Here is a 17,329-nt window from a genome sequence, read left to right as displayed (position 1 = left end):
CACTTGCTGGTCTCCCCTTGCCATGTCGGCCATGGAGGTCATTTGACCAGACTTGTTCACACTGGTCAGCCTTGCTTGGTGAAGGTAGAATGGGACCCTGGATGCTTTCAAACATCTAATCATTTCGTCACAAACTGACTATTTCTCTCAATTTATATTTGATTTTACCAGGTAAGGCCCACCGAGCTATATAGCTATTTTTCGATTTAAAGCTTTCGTGACTGCAGGGATTCATCATCTTGGTTCTTTCGGTAAAGTCACGTAAACACAAGATCCAGGTCCGATTCAACACAGTACATAAAATCCGTGATCTGGTACCGTCTGTAAAAGATGTGGTTCCAGACATACAGTACCCTGGCGTCTACAAACTAAGTTTCCTCTGTGGTAGCAGTTACATTGGGGAAACCAAACGACATGTCTCAGACCGCATCCGTGAACATAAAGCTGACCTGAAACACGGTAGGACAAACACCTCAGCCGTGGCAGATCACTGTTACAACTCAGTGGGCTCACATGATATTGACTTCTCCAAGACAGAGGTTCTCTGCAAGCCATCTGGCTATCATGAGAGATTCGTTCATGAGGCGATCCACATATACAAACACAGAGACAATTTTAACCGAGAAGATGGATTCTGGTTTAGCAATCATTGGAAGGACGTAATAAACCATTTCGACACACATTAGGGTGGGTAGAATAATACATAGTGTTATATTAAATGTATAAGGTATAGGTTGGTTTACAGCAATACAGTATATAATTTAATGTTGGCAGTATATAGTACGGTATATGCTCGTGTGATACAATAGAATAAAGTTTAGATGGAAGCATATTATATAATTTTTACGACGTAGAATTGTAATGTATTACTTGCTGTTAGTAACTCAGCTTAGTGTAGAGTATAGTAAGTATACTGATGGTGCTATGCAATTTATACTTTAGTTTTTTATGTAGTTTATACTTTAGTTTTCTACGTGGTTGTTGAGTAACTGCAGCTACATATCATTAACATTCCTTTCCTCTGTTACTGCTAATCCCTGCACCCCCCCCCCCCTTGGTGCTGTTGATCCTGCATAATGCATGGGCATAATATGACTTTGAAACCCCCCCGCCCACCTCCTACGCATTTTCCATGTATATGCTAAATTCCTCTTCATATGCACATTCTTTTGTTAAGGCGCTCTCTCTTCCACCTCCAACGCAGCTTATATATAAGCTCCTAGCTTGGCATTGTCTCATTCTTCACCTGAGGACGGCTGCTTGCGTTGTGGCCGAAACGTCGTGAGAATTATTTTATTATGTTTTATTTGTATTATTTTATTACTTCACTTCTATGTGACTTTACCGAAAGAACCAAGATGATATATAGCTATTTTTCAAGAGCGACCTGGCTCTCACAAATGATAGCTCAACGAAGTGGCTTATCATGGGGAAATTCACATCAGCCAAATACTCTAAACGCCTGTCGATTCTTAATGTGAACGGAAAAACCGGAGGACCCGGAGAAAAATCCATGCAGGGAGAACATGCAAAGTCCAAATACTCAGGTGCCAGGGTCGGGATCGAACCCACAACCTCCTGTATACCAGGAGAGGTAATTAACACCTCGCTATCATGGCCCCATAACTGGGAACTCATCTCGAGTCACCCTTGTTCATCGCAAAGTTTTATAACCACTGAACTATCGCTTCTGTACTGCGTGCATTGAAAGTATATTTGTTTGTATACTGCGCTAACAATGTAACGTTTATATTGTAGTTTTTTTTGGGTTAGATCGTGATGTAACCCAAAAAAAACATCTATTATGGATGACATTGGTCGCGAAAGCCTACGTGTTAGAATGTAACGTTTAAATAATTAAATATGATTTCTTTTTTTCATGAAAGTGGTCCCTTTTTTATATATATATACCTAAACTTCAACCAACTGTTTTAGCCTTCGAAAAAAAGTTTGCTGTTGCTGGGACATTTTACACAAACTTCCGTTCCGTGTTGGTGACTTCGCCGCCGCTAACTGTGATAGAACGATGTGCTCAAGCTGTGTCTTCTGAAGGAATGAAATAGAGCGATACAAACAGCGCCCTACTAGGCGGTTTTGACTCTCCTACATTCCGTCCGTCTACATTCTTCCAACACGTTTTGCTGCTCAGTTGCAAGGGCATCGTACGCACATATTGAGCGAAAATAAATATAAAAAAACCCCAAGATTTCACTTAAATTGCACATCAGCTGCAGCGGCGGTTGTCTTTTAGTCGCCACTCGTGCATCAGATATGATGTGCATCGCCCCATGCAGTTTAGGATCACTCACTGCCGCCGGCATATTGCGAAGCCAGTATACCAGGAGAGATGTTGGTAACCTTCACGTGGTCCTCCATGTTGAGCGTGCGTTCATTAAGCAGCGCGCTTTTAAATAAAAATGTCGAGTTGTGCGATCCACCGTGTACGACGACGATGAACGCCGGCTAAACGGAGGCCGAACGTCGCTCTTAAAGCTCTCAGTCACAATATAGACCTTCGCAAGACGCACAGCAATCTTTTTGGAGCTGCCGCTGTGTAATGGGTCAGCAGCACCCTGGACTTGCAATCCAGAGTTCGCCCGGCTCGATCTCCTGGCGCGGCAGTTGAAACAATGGGCAAAGATCTTACATCCCCCTCCGCTCACCTCCGATTACCACCTCTGTCCACACGGCCGGTCAAGTGTGGTGCGTTGAAGTGTGGGAGTGCTAGCACATCTCTATATATATGAAAGGGAAATTTGTGAATATGTGTGTCTGTTCGAAATGTTTAGCATACTTCCCAACATGCAACAAACTTGAAATTTGGCATGTGGGTAGCTTCCAGACTGTCCAACATGCAAAAAGTATAAAAATAGACTTTTGTATTTTGAGGGAGGGGGGGGGGCGCAATAATGGATATATTTTGCACGGCAAGTGAGCGGTGACGTCACATCTGTGATGTCACCCGCATGCGGCAGCGTCACGCAGTGTGCCTGCTGACGTCACGCAGTGTGCCTGCTGACGTCACGCATCCCCCCCCCACCTCCGCGTAGGCCGTGTGTTAATCCAAGACAAGAATACAAGCCGCGTAGTCAAGCTAGTTTTTACATAAGACGTCTGGTCAGTGTGGAAGAGTAGGCCACAAGTACCCTCCTAGAGGGGCCCTACAGTGCTTCCTCCACTGGAGGCGCCCTCTGCCTGCAGTGGTCTGAGAGAACAATCGCAGGGCTGCACCTTCGCTAGATTTGAAGCTTTCGTGACTGCAAGGATTCATATTCTTAGGTGTTTTCGGTAAAGTCACGTAGGTAAAACATTAAAATTAATAAAAGTAAAATAAAATAAAAAAAATCACGACGTTTCGGAGGCAACACAAGCTTCCGTCTTCAGGTGGAACCGTCACAGCCACGACAGCTGTATCAAGATACAGCTGTCGTGATTTTTTATTTTATTTTACTTTTATTAATTTTAATGTTTTACCTACGTGACTTTAACGACAAAACCTAAGAATATCTGCACCTTCGCCTTTATTCGACGAAAAAGTAACACGGCACGTCGATGGGATGCATGCAGACTCATGCCTGTTCCCATAAATAACACTCTTGCTTTTGAGCAGCGCTACAAGACGTAGATACGCCCGTTTTATCTCGCCAAGTAAACGCTTTCCTCACTTGCCAGTGGATACGTTTTTAAGTCAAAATAAGCCACGCGTGACCAGCTCCATCTATTTACAGACATACGCAATCAATTGTAATCAGGGCGCCACTGGTAAAGCAACGCCTGAATCACAATATAGCGCGGCGCCAGTGGTGCCTGCGAACGAGACGCGTTTCTGTTTTTGTGACACGCCAAGTTACTCAACACGTTGAATGAACAGTCTTTGGTTCTTTCGGGGAAGTCACGTAGATAGAAAAATAATAATAAAATTTAAAAGCAAACATAAACAACATTGGACGAAAACAGTGTAACACGTAGTCGGCTTCATCTTCTTGGTTCTTTCGGTAAAGTCACGTAGAAGGGAAGTAATAAAATAATAAAAATAAAACATAATAAAACAATTCTCACGACGTTTCGGCCACAACGCAAGCAGCCGTCCTCAGGTGAAGAATGAGACAATGCCAAGCTAGGAGCTTATATATAAGCTGCGTTGGAGGTGGAAGAAAGAGCGCCTTAACAAAAGAATGTGCATATGAAGAGGAATTTAGCATATACATGGAAAATGCGTAGGAGGTGGGCGTTGTGGCCGAAACGTCGTGAGAATTGTTTTATTATGTTTTATTTTTATTATTTTATTACTTCCCTTCTACGTGACTTTACCGAAAGAACCAAGAAGATGAATCCCTGCAGTCACGAAAGCTTTAAATCGAAACGTAGTCGGCTTTCGCAAACAATATTTTCCCACGATAGAAGGTTTTTTGGGGGTTTAGATCACGTGACTATAAATGTGTCATATTCTTCGTTCTTTCGGTAATGTCACGTAGAAGGGAAAAAATTATAAAAATGAAACAATAAAATTCTCACGACGTTTCGATTGCAACACAAGCAATCATCATCAGGTGTGAAAACCACAGCAATGTGTCGTTAAACCCGCCACCACCCGACACAGACAATTAGTAAGGTTTGTCACGTAAACAGAACGTGCCAATTAGTTACTGGTTCAGCACACAGCAGTGTGTTGGAGAGTAAAACTTTTACAATTTGAGTATGACGTTTCGCCGATGATTGCAACCAGCCTCATCAGGCAATAGCCAATAACAGGCATTTTTTTAAATCAATGCAATTATTTCTGCTGTATATTAACGGAAACCCGATGAATACTCAATAAGGGGCATATTCGCTCTGGTCCGGAATACGTCCAATATTAAACGATAATCTGAGCTAAAGTACCCTAGCACTTGTAAACATCTTCAGGCTATCAAGACAAAGCGATTACTATAATACATTAAAAAAAAACAATGCTCATCGTCCGCCATGATCAATGAAGGCATAATCACTCCGTAGCGGCATTCTCACGATACCGCAAGACAATGGTCCATTGGGGTCCTGCACACGAGCCGATTGTATCGCTCCGTCTCTCTATAGCGGAGGGGCAGCAGGGGAAAATTCCCAGCTCCCCTCTCTCTCGGTACTCATTACAGACACGTTGGCTCCACTTGAGAAATAAAGAATCGGAATCTTTATTTAGACTGGAGGAATCCGATGAGCTATGAAGCTGCACTTTTAAATCTGTGATTGAAAACTCATTTCTTTCGATCTAGATTTGAAGCTTTCGTGACTGCAATGATTCATATTCTTAGGTTTTTTCGGTAAAGTCACGTAGGTAAAAACATTAAAAAGTAAAATAATATAAAAATCACGACGTTTCGGAGGCAACACAAGCTTCCGTCTTCAGGTGGTACCGTCACAGCCACGACAGCTGTATCAAGTAAATGAGAGATTGCAAGTAAATGAGAGATTGCAGGAGCTACCACTCCGTTTATATAATGGTTGGAGAAGGTGGTGGGGCAAGGGCCGTATACTTTACCGAAAAAACCTAAGAATATGAATCATTTCTTCCGAACTGCTTTTTGTGTTCAGTTTGTTGTTCTTCCCCCGCGCCTCCGATTGGCACGGTTGGCTATGTATGGTGCGAGAAAAGTTCAACGTACATACATACAACATACATACAACATACATACAACATACATACAACATACTTACAACATACATACAACATACTTACAACATACATACAACATACATACAACATACATACAACATACATACAACATACATACATACAAGCTCTTTTTCACAGATTTAAACCCTGGCTCCAGGGGAGGTCGATTCATCTCGGTTTCAACTCCCGGTCCCTGGAATTATTTTCCTCTCAACATCATGTGGTTGGTTGACACGTTGCTGCCCTTGATTGTGTGCGTACGGCTATTATTTTTTTCAATTATGTTTCTCTCCTGTGAAGCATTCAGATGCTGACCTGCCCATACTGGACATCTGTGAAAAAGATCTTTCTAGCTCATCGGATACGTCCAGTCTAAATAAATATTCTGATTCTGTTACATAAACACATGCGCAGCATACCCAAACCTCTCGGCGTATTAACGACATACAAAAGATGTGCAGCGTTGCCTGCACATGAGCTTTTGTACCAGCAACGCTGCAAAACGTTGCGTGTTGTTAGGTCTGTTCATTTCCCAACCTGCGCAAAACTATTCTGCTCTGATGGCCTTTCTCGCCACTGACAGATTTGAATTTTAACCAATCCAATACAGGAATGGCTACCCGTTCTTGACCTTCCTCTGAGCGAGACCATGTGATCCACAACGTGAACCATTGTGGAAGCTTCGCAATTTCAGCGGAGCCATTGAAGCCATCGATTCAGCATCCTTCGAGGCCACGCTCCGGCCATCACACATGGACATGAACTTCATGAGTTTTGCCGTACAATGCCACACACAAGAAGACTGTTGTTTCCTTAAACTTTGGCAACAACTGTGAACAGAATGCCCTCTTTTTAACACTCATATGTTCTGTTGTGGAACTGCTTTTCACGTGTTTATAGTAGTTGGGGCTTTTTTGTAGTCTTACTAAAAGCCACTTAAAATAAGCCAAAGGCTCCTTTCACATGTGTCCGCTCCCGAAGAGGCGTTACGCAACTTATTTGTCAGTTTTAATGGTGCGCACAGAAGAAGGTGGCTCCTGGTGTTTTCTCGGCTTATGGGAACCGCGCTTTGAGGGTGAGTCTCTGCCTTTCCCAGCTCCGGTTTCAATTACCAGCGCCTCGTCACCACGGGGCGGCCTTTTGGCTTCGGCAACATTTGTCCGGACCCCAAAAAAGAACAACACCCCACGAGGAGTTGGAGGGGAGCCGTCTGAGAAGCAGTTGGAAACAATCTCATCAGGATGTGCACAAATACTTTAGCGCGCTCATCTCCACAAGTTGTGTGTGGCGTGTGTGTGTGTTTTTTTTTAAAGGGGATCGGTTTTGGTTGGAAAACCCACAGCTCTTGGGAGTAACTTGTGGCCGTGGGTGTTGTGCTGTTGCCTCGTCGCAATCCGGAGGTCGCCGGTTCGATCTCCCGGCACGGCAGCATTTGAAACAATGGGCAAAACTTGTAAAATCCCCCCCCCTCCTACTCCCCTCCTCCTTTAGCCGTTAGTCCTCACAGCTGTACAAATGGGTGCACAAATCGCTTTTTCCCTCCTTTCCCCTGTCCAGCCCACCCTCCCCCTGCCCAAAGTTTTGAATGTTTAGCATCAGCCAAATACTGTAAACGCCTGTCGATTCTGAATGTGGACGGAACATCCGGAGGACCCGGAGAAAAATCAATGCGGGGAGAACATGCAAAGTCCAAATATCCAGGCGCCAGGGTCGGGATCGAACCCACAACCTCCTGTATACCAGGAGAGGTAGTTAACACCTCGCCATCGTGGCCCCATAACTGGGAACTCATCTGGAGTCACCCTTGTTCATCGCAGAGTTTGATAACCACTGAACCATCGCTTCTGTACTGCGTGCATTGAAAGTATATTTGTTTGTATACTGCGCTAACAATGTAAGGTTTATAATAGAGGGTGTTTTTTTTGGGTTGGATCGCGAGACGACAGAAGAGATATAGGCACGAGATGAATATGTACGCGAGTGAGATGAAATGCAGCTTGCTGAGATGGAGAGAGTGCAAGAGAAGAGAGCTACAGGAAAAAAAGAGATGATAGAAGTTCATTGTGGGGGTTTTTAAAATGTTAATTCACCTTTCATGTTATTTTGCATCTTAATTCAAACTGATATTTGGTTAGCTTTCAGTCTTTCATCAATCCGCGTCCCCCTTCAGCTGCTTGGAGCCCGCGTTTGTGCTTCGTGCCCTTAATGCATGGAAGTATATTGGACTTCTATCACACCGTACGTAGGCAATGTGCTTTTCGGAGATGCGGGGGAAGCACAACAAGCTAACACAAAAATCAGTTGTAAAGAAATGAGTTTTCAATATGAAAATGAAAGCACACTGCTCTCCTGTGGCTTCCTAATATCGGAAGGGGGAGCGTTCCAGACGGCCCGCAGAAGCGCATCTGAAAGCGCCATGCGATGCGGTGACCGGCTTTGTTCGATGGCTGAGTCAAAAGCCGCTGCTGCTGCGAGGTTGACCGGAGCTCGCGTGATGATGGTTTATGCTCCTTGACGAGATCAGCAAGGTATTGGGCTTCATTAGTGGCAAGCACTTTGTGTGTAATGAGCTCGACCTTAAAACGTGTTCGTTCGACAACCGGAAGGCAACGCAGCTCGGGATCTTGCAGTTACCCGGTCACGACACGCACCGGTGAAATTTCGTTACACGCTGCAGCTTGGTAACGTTTTAGTTTTTTTCCAGACGTCCCATTCGAGTGAGTGAGTTGCAATAATGAAGCATCCCCACCAGTACTTTACGCTCCGCGCCGATCTCTGCCAACTCCGTGTGTGTGTGCGTGTACTCGCTTGCGGTGGACAAGCGACGCGTCGCGGATCCCGACGTTTGAGTCAGGCACGAGCCCACGCGGTCTTGGCTTCTCTGTGCGTGCGTGACATCTGTTGCGTCTGTGTGGCAGGTGCGAATCTTGCCCCCGGGGGGCCTCGACAATGCATGACATGAAACTTGATTTGGAGCTTTCGTGACTGCAGGAATGACTCTTTGGTTCTTTCGGTAAAGTCACGTAGAAAGAGAAAATAATGTCTACGTGACTTTTACTGCAACAAATGAGTTCAGGGGCGTCCATGCGAATGCCGACATGAGACAGACAAAGGCTGTTGGCTTTAACGAGTACGGTAGCATCACACGGATGGGGCGCAGAAGCACCTTGGTTCAGTGGCTCTCACACTGCCGGATGAATCTAGTTTAGTTGCCATGCGCAGCTAACATCAGTGGCAAGTCACATCCGAATCAGCTCTTGGCTCCCCCTTACGAACCCGCACTGACCATCATGCTGAACTATGGTCAATCCCCATGATCCAGCATTTATAATATTTTATTTGGTGATGCTGCTGCTGCTGCATTGGCAATAGTTAAAAGTCACAAATAACAACAACAAAAAACCCCAACACATTCATCAATAACACTGGCATTAAAAGAAAACACATCATAGGCAACGTTTTGGGCAATGTCTCTTCTACATAGTACACTTTTACGTGCTATCATATTTATAATGTATATATATAATGATAGCACTTATATTGTATAATATTTTTTCTTTTAACGCCACGCGGTGCTATTGATAAATGTTGTCGAGCTGTCAGCATTCGTGTTAGCGGTGTACCGGTGCAACAGATCAACAATAACAGTCACTTCTTGTTCGCGCAATACACGGATCGAATCAAGCGTGCGAGTCGCTAGACTCATCCAGCAGTGCGAGAGCCGCTGAATCACGGTGCTTCCGCGCCCCATCCGCGTGATGCTACCGCACTCGTTAAAGCCAACAACGGGCACACGCAGAGCCGGGGGCCTCCAGAACAACCCCCGACCGACTGCCTTTGTCTCTCTCGTGTCGACATTCATTTCATGCAATTTAGACCCCCGAGGGAGGGCCCCCCGGGGCAAGATCCGTTCCTGCCACACAGACGCAACTGATGTCACGCACGCACAGATCTTCAACTTGCACAGCGGCGCGCAGTTTGTACTCCTGCAGCCACTCGAGGCGCTTAAAATGTTACTTGCAGTGTTTTCGAATAGTGACTCTCAATCGCGGCAGTCAGGGTTATAGAATCGCGAAGGTGGGGAATTGTTACCGACACGACGCCTAGTGCCCGTGTGTGTCTGTTGTATGCCGATGCATGCGCGTGTGTGTGTGTCCCACCAGTGACGATTATCCGATCCACTATCTGGGCCTCCCCTAGGTCGATTCTGCCTCACATGAGCACAGCGTCACTTGGGAGATAAAGGTGGCCGGGCGTGGTGCTGGCCACCCACCCCCTTGTGTGCCGTGCCTGTCTTCATAGGTGCTCACTAACTTGTGCATATGGGGTCCCCCCCACCAGAGCCGACGTGAACATGGGACTGAGTTTGTTTTCCACTTTCTTGTGATCCAGGCGCCAGATCAGCTGACCGCAGTGGAAAAGCATTGACGTACGCGCTCGCCACACAAGGATCGTTTCCATTGCACTGAATAAGTTCAGCGCACACGGTGTTTCATGTAATCCTTGGTCAACTACGGCACGCCTCGCTCCAGAGAGAACATTTCTGGGGTAACCTTACAAATTCGTGCTAATGGAAAAAAAAAACCCATCATCATCCTCATTATCATGTATTGCTTAATAATCGCGCCACAGTTAAAGAGAGCATTGTGCGCATCGCTAGCAATACATGGACCTAGAATCGCAACAGGTTTCCCAGACAATACTATAACGCTGTATACACAGGAGCGTGTGATATATAACACGCAAAAAATAACTCATGTATGGTCAAAAAGTCACGGATGCAAACGTGATTATTTACTGTAATGCCAATTAATTATTTTATGTTACCAGGTAAGGCTCACATAGCTATATAGCGCTTTTTAGAAGCGACCTGGACTCAAATGATAGCTCAGCCAAGTGGCTTATCACGTGGACATTTATAGCAGACAAATCCTCGAAACGCAGCCACGGGGAGAGAGACACGCAAACTCCAAATGCATCCAGCAGGCGTCAGGGCCGGGATCAAACCCACGACCTCATGTATACCCAGGCGAGGTAGTTAACATCTCCTAGCCAGCGTGGCACCAGTGAATCTCAAGACTTGTTGACGAGCGTCTTGCATCGGGGATGCTTTGCCTATACCAGTGAATGAGGGTTTGGCTTGGACACAGAAGTTCCCGGGGAAAACCGGACATGCATACTGGGGGATCAGACTTGGCACTGGCCATCCTTTGGCCACCTCACAGATCCACGCTAGCAATACATGACACGCAAGCAAAGAAAGCTCTATCCAGGCTCCAGCCTTGCTGAGCTTCTGAGATCTGCTGAGGCCCGGCTTACTGACGGTGATTTGTCAGCTCGGCACACAATATGAGAAGCAACGTACTCTACGGCATGAAGGAAAAACATTACAAACAGCACATTCGTTTGCGATGCCGTTATAGTTTTTATTTTTACGTCGGTAAACGGTGTACGCACAGTTCCACCGATTCTGTAAAAAGGAATAAATCAACAACTGTAAATCCTTTTCGAGATCCGTGGGAACGTCTTTCGATTTCCCTAATGCACGTTTAACTGTCAATAAACCTTCACAAGTGAAAAAGCGTCAGGGTAATAAAGGTGTGCTCTGCGTTCTTTAGGTTCCCGATGCAAAACACAACCGTTTAAAACGCTTTCTTCAAATCACCGTTTGTGCCTCCCTGGCTCTTATTGCGCCACCTGGTTTCTTCATTATTTTTGCCAACACAAACCACTGGCACATCTGTGGAAAAGAGCTTAACAGCTCATCGGATTTCTCCACGAGATCTAAAGATTCCGATGTGATAACGTTCGCCCCTTTCCTTGCACGGTGGAAGGTGCCTTTCTCAGTGCAAATGCCGATTATTATCGACGCATGTTGCTTACTTACTGTTCATCTCGGATTTTGACACTGTGAGTCGCGCACATTTTTACCCCGCCATAAGTTATCCCAATCAGCTCCTCGTGCGCGAGGTGGTGGGTCGTTCAGGTCACTGGACAGAGGCGAGTGGCGGTGACGACTTTGAGGAGGGGCGGCTCCATCCAGCAGTGGATCGGTCATGGTTGACGACCTTCATATTGGGGGGGAGGGGGTAGCCTCGTCACAGGTTGTCTGAACAGAGATGGCGTAATAAATGTGTCGTTAACCCCGCCACCACCCGACACAGCAAATTAGTCAGATTTGTTACGTGAACTTAACGTGACAATTCGATGCTACTTCAGCACGCCGGTGTGTTGAAGATTAAACCCACAACATTTACAAACAAACGTTATAATGGCAACACGGTGGCGAGATGCTAACTCTCTCGCCTGGTATACAGGAGGTCGTGGGTTCGATCCCAACCTTGGCGATGCCTCGATATTTGGAGTTTGCATGTTCTCCCCTTGGCCGCGTCGATTTTTCTCCGGGTCCTCCAATGTTTCCATCCACATTTAGAATCAACATGCGTTTCGGTTAATTGGCTGCTGTCAATTTCCGCATGATAATCCACTTCATTTGTGAGGGCCAGGTCGCTTCTGAAAAATATCTATACAGCTCAGCGGGCCTTACCTGCTAAAATATAACAAAAATAGTTTAGTTCATGGACAATATTTGTCGCGAAAGCCTACGTGTTAAACCGAACAAAGATGAGTCATTGTTCGAATCGTGGCCAAGGTTTCATATCGCTCGACGACGAGGACCCACCCCCCCCCCCCGCTTGAATTGCTGCTCAAGGGGCAAGCATCCCCTTGAGTTAACGCAGAATCCTACCGACACTGGAAATGCAATTCGGATTCATAGAGCGTGCGTGCGTGCGCGCGCGGCTGACTCTCGTGCCACCGTGCAAAATTGTCGTTATGGGCTCGTGCGATTTAAATGGCATTGGATTTTTTTTTCTTCGATCAGCGCATGTTTACGTCCGTGCGGTGGGGCAGCGGTGCGGTTTACGGACGCGAGCGTAAATATTCTCAGCACCGGCACTCGGGCGCTGGCAGCCGTTTTCCTTTTTTTACGTTTCGTGGGATGGTCGGAAGCACACCTCTCACGGAATTCACGTTCGTATAGTTTGGAGGGGGAGAATCAACCCCATAAATGTTCAGGTGACAGCCCCCACACCTGTAACGTAGAGAATAAAGAAAGCGCTATTGCTTTATGCATACTCTCCTCTGCCCACGCTTGCCCCGTGCTCCCCTTCCCAGCTCGTGTTTCTTTTTTATTTAACGGCAGCCGCAAGCAACGGCTGTCCGGCTATTCATCGGCAGATTACTAAAACGCCTTGAGCGTGTGTGACATTGCTTCGTGAGAAAATAGAGGCCACGTGAAAACAATGAGCGTTGGTGAAGGCTGTCGCTTGAACGGAAGCTCGTCTGCCTGCCAAATGTCCCCGGCGTTTCCTCAATTATCCAAGGGTCAGGGCTGCGAGGGCTTGTGACGTTACCCCGAGTGAAGCAGCGTGCGAAATACATTTTTAACTACCTCTTTATTTTTTATTTTTTTTTATCATCTATTCACATATCCGGGTGGAGCAGTGTAGCAATGCCTCAAGGGTGAGGCCACTCCACTCTGAACCCGGAGAGCTGAGATAAATTCCGCCGACCATCGGTTACGCGTGATGTCTGATGCAACCCTGGTCCCCTGTTCGCTCGACCAACCTGCGCCGAATGTTGCGCCGAAGTATGGCCAAACGATTCCCTATAACTGACGTGGCGTGGGTGGGAGGAGTGACTCAATCCAGCAGTGGATTCAATTCGAGATTGTCTTCAAAAGTTCCCCGGGCAATTGCCGCGCTTTTGCGTTTACGCTTCTGACACGAGCACGGAACGGCAGCTGTGCAGAGGAGACCATCTTACTGTGCCAAGTATCTGCTGATGGCGATGGGGCTGCGTTCAGGTATGTCAGTCATGCGGGTTGATTTGACCATACTTTGCCGCACGCGCCGGTCTGGTGAATTGGCGAAGGAGCTCAGATCCTGTTCAGAAATTACTCGCCACCAATGCTCGCCGTGGCCAGGAAGGAAACTCAGGGGCACCAGGTTCAGGCACAGTGCACTTAGCGATGCTCTACGGCCCTACCTCGTACGAATCATACAGATGGGAATATTTGCGCAGTGATCGATTCATTGCATGTATCGCTGCGTCATCGCGCGCTTAAAAGCAACGTAGGTGTTTATTGTCACTGGACACACTGCACAGCCGTTTGCTGGGAATTTGCGCTCGACTGCGTTTTGCGTTTTGAATAGGGCGCAGTTCGTTTTGGGTTCACGAAGGAAGTAGCGACCGAAAGTGGTTGGGAAGGCGAACACAACAACAACAAGAAGAGTGCCTACGTGCGGTTTGTTGAGTGCGAGCACCGCTGGGTCAACGTGGGAAGATGACGCGACACGGCCCTGGAGGAGGCATCGTGTCGTGCTGGATCGCGGCGGGTTGAGGCCGTGTCGAAGGTCGCCGGTAATTGAGCCACGCGTTCGCCCAGCGATCTCATTGTGCATCATATGAATGCACCGCTCACTCACCCGAGCCTCGTGCGTGATTTTAAATAAAACGACAACGATACGTGTTTGCTTTCGTAATACGGCACTTGCTTTGCTGGCAGTTCTTCCACATTTTTTTGCGGTGCGCATAGAACCACCGATTGTCAGCAAATGCACAGCGTGTGCGTGAGCACAACAAAGGGCCGTTTTGCATCGTGTTACTAATTTCACAATGTTCTTGGTTCTTTCGGTAAAGTCACGTAGAAGGGAAACAATAGAATAAAAAATATATGAAACAATAAAAGTATCTTCTTGGTTCTTTCGGTAAAGTCACGTAGAAGGGAAGTAATAAAATAATAAAAATAAAACATAATAAAATAATTCTCACGACGTTTCGGCCACAGCGCATGTAGCCGTCCTCAGGTGGAGAATTATTTTATTATATTTTATTTTTATTATTTTATTACTTCCCTTCTACGTGACTTTACCGAAAGAACCAAGAAGATGAATCCCTGCAGTCACGAAAGCTTTAAATCGAAATACAATTATCATGACGTTTCGACTGCAGCACAGCATAGCGCTAACATCTTCTACACTACCGCTCTTCACACACACACACGCGCGTACCTATGTACGTCGTGCCGGAGAGCACGTGGCACGACGCGAAAACGCACAGGAGAGCTGTGCACACAGCGCATTTCCAGTTCGTGCTTTTCTCAACGGCCCGAGCCTCGACGATTTGTCATTCAACGTTGAATTCGTAATTCTCGAAGGGATGGTGCGCGCGCGCGTGATTGTCTCTTTGTGCCGACTGCACAAAAGCTCCCCCTCCGCTTTGTCTCTCTCTCTCTGCACCATTCGATCTGACGCACATTTTTTGAAATGTTGGCACAAAAGCACGCCCGGATAAGATCGCGTTCGGAGCCGTTTGAAAAGAAATGTCTTTGACGTTAACGCAACGACGTCACGCGAACCCTGGCATTGGCCGGTTGTGAATAAACCTGTTTTGAGTGATTTTTAGATTTTTTTTTCTTTGCTTTTACACAGCATCGCATGTGCCGCGTCTGCCCGTGACAACACCGTCGGATTGTTCACTCGCATCATATTTGAATATCTGGCCGAACTATTTTTTTGTTAACATTAAAACTTGAAGACTGTGGGGGAGGCAGTGAGGAGGGGGCATGGGGGGGTTTAGGGTGGCAGAGAGAGGGGTGAAGGTAATGACAGAGCACTTAGGTGTCTGAGTCCCGTCTTGTGCTTGCGGTTTCACGCAAGATTAAACTAAAGCCAAACCATATTTTTTATTTTCCCTCTCCCCCCCCCCTGCTCCTCCCCCTTCCTTGCCCGTATAACCTCTTACCACGGCAACTCTCGCTCCCACTTCAGCAAAACATTTTCTTGCTGTGGGTTTCCCACCTGATGATGATTGCTTGTGTTGAAATCTAAACGTCGTGAATTTATTTTATTTTATACCTACGTGACTTTACCGAAAGAACCAAAGAGTATGGATCGCTGCAGTCACGGAAACTTCAAATCTAGATTTAAGGCTCACTTTGCTATTTAGCTCTTTTTCAAAAGCTACTTGGCGATCACAAATTATAGCTCAGCGAAGTGGCTCATCGTGTGGACGTTTATGGCACCCAAGTATTCTAAACGCGAGTTTCTAAATGTGGAGGGAAAACAACGAGAGGACCCGGAGATAAAAATCCACGCGACCTCCTGTATACCAGGAGAGGTAGTTAACATCTCACCACAGTCGTGCCCCAATATTAGCAAGTAAGTCAATAAGCACACTAATCCTTCAGTCATTTAACACAAGCATCTCCGCTGATGATAATAACGTCCTTATAGTGCAGGGTGCTGTGTGATTTGCGCTTGCCATTGACTGCCTCTTCTTGTGCCAATGCCGGGTCTTTTTGTGTGGCAAAGACAAAGATCCCCCGTATAGCCTTAACAGACTGTAGGGGCAAGTGCTGTTAGCGAGCACCTATGAAGGCCAGAACGGTACACGAGGGGGTGGGTGGCCAGCACCACGCCCGACCGCCTTTGTCTCCCTAGTGGTGATGTTTACACACCGCACCAGGTACTCATTTGAGGCTGAGTCGACCTAGGGGAGGCCCGGGACCAGTTCAGATAATCGTCACCGGTGTTGTCCGTGAGCGGGAATCGAACTTGTGTCGCCGGGTTCATAGCGCAGCGCGCTAACCGCTACACAATCACACACACACACACCTCTAATCCCGTGCTTCAGACTTTGACTCAGTTGATCTTACTCGTGTAATTTTTCCAAGTTACCCACTTGTAGTGCAATTAGCTTCTTCTGAGAGGCAGTACATCAAGTAGGACGTCACCGTACCTGTGCATATTTTGTGAGCATTAGCCACACAGGTCGGTTGGGGGGGGAGGGGAGTTCTCTTGGATTTCCTTTGCAAGCCAATATCCCTACAGTAGACGAGAGCACATGAAGCAAAAAAAATGTCATCGCAGCGAAAGCTCTTGATGCGACCGCCCAGCACCCACCGCTGCCTGCCCCTTTGCCAGAACCCACAGCTGGCACACGTTAGCCACACGTGTGCCAGAGACCTGCCCTGACAGCATGCCGCAGTCTGCTGTTCGTCTTCCCCTCGGTCGTGGGACTGGCGGAGACCACTCCAATGCCTGTTTCGGTATGCAGCCCTCTTGCGTCCGACGCACGCGTCTCACCCAGCGCAATATTATTTGCCCGAGCGTATCGAAATCACTCACCTGCTGTGTTCTCTTTTTGGCGTTCCGCATTGCGTAATGCAACGTTGCCGTGAAATTCATCGAAATAATGTATATCCAATTATTTCCAAAAGCACTTCGTAAAAATAAAGCCTGGATGACTCTGCGGTAAACAAATGAACGCTGGGCCAATGTTGGAATAATGTTGGTCCAGTGGTTCTGACCACAGGGCATGGTTGGCCCAGCATTATCATCATCATTACTCTCACAAAGTCAAGAGGCAACTTGGCCCAACGTTGGCATGCTTACTGGATCGGTGGTCATGGGTATGGGGCATTAACACAGTATTATTATTTAGGTTTAATAATGTCTTTGTGTAACAACCATCAAACAAATGAGGTTACCGCATCGCGTGCTTTTAGATGCACTTTTGCGGCCGTCTGGAATGCTCTTCCTTCCAATATTAGGAAGCCACTGGAGCTATGCAAATTTACATCTAAATTGAAACATACAACATACACACATA

The sequence above is a fragment of the Lethenteron reissneri genome, chromosome 3, assembly GCF_015708825.2.
Source record: "Lethenteron reissneri isolate LAM-NWPU_2019-01 chromosome 3, ASM1570882v1, whole genome shotgun sequence".
NCBI lineage: Eukaryota > Metazoa > Chordata > Hyperoartia > Petromyzontiformes > Petromyzontidae > Lethenteron > Lethenteron reissneri.
Note: the sequence above shows the minus strand (reverse complement) of the source record.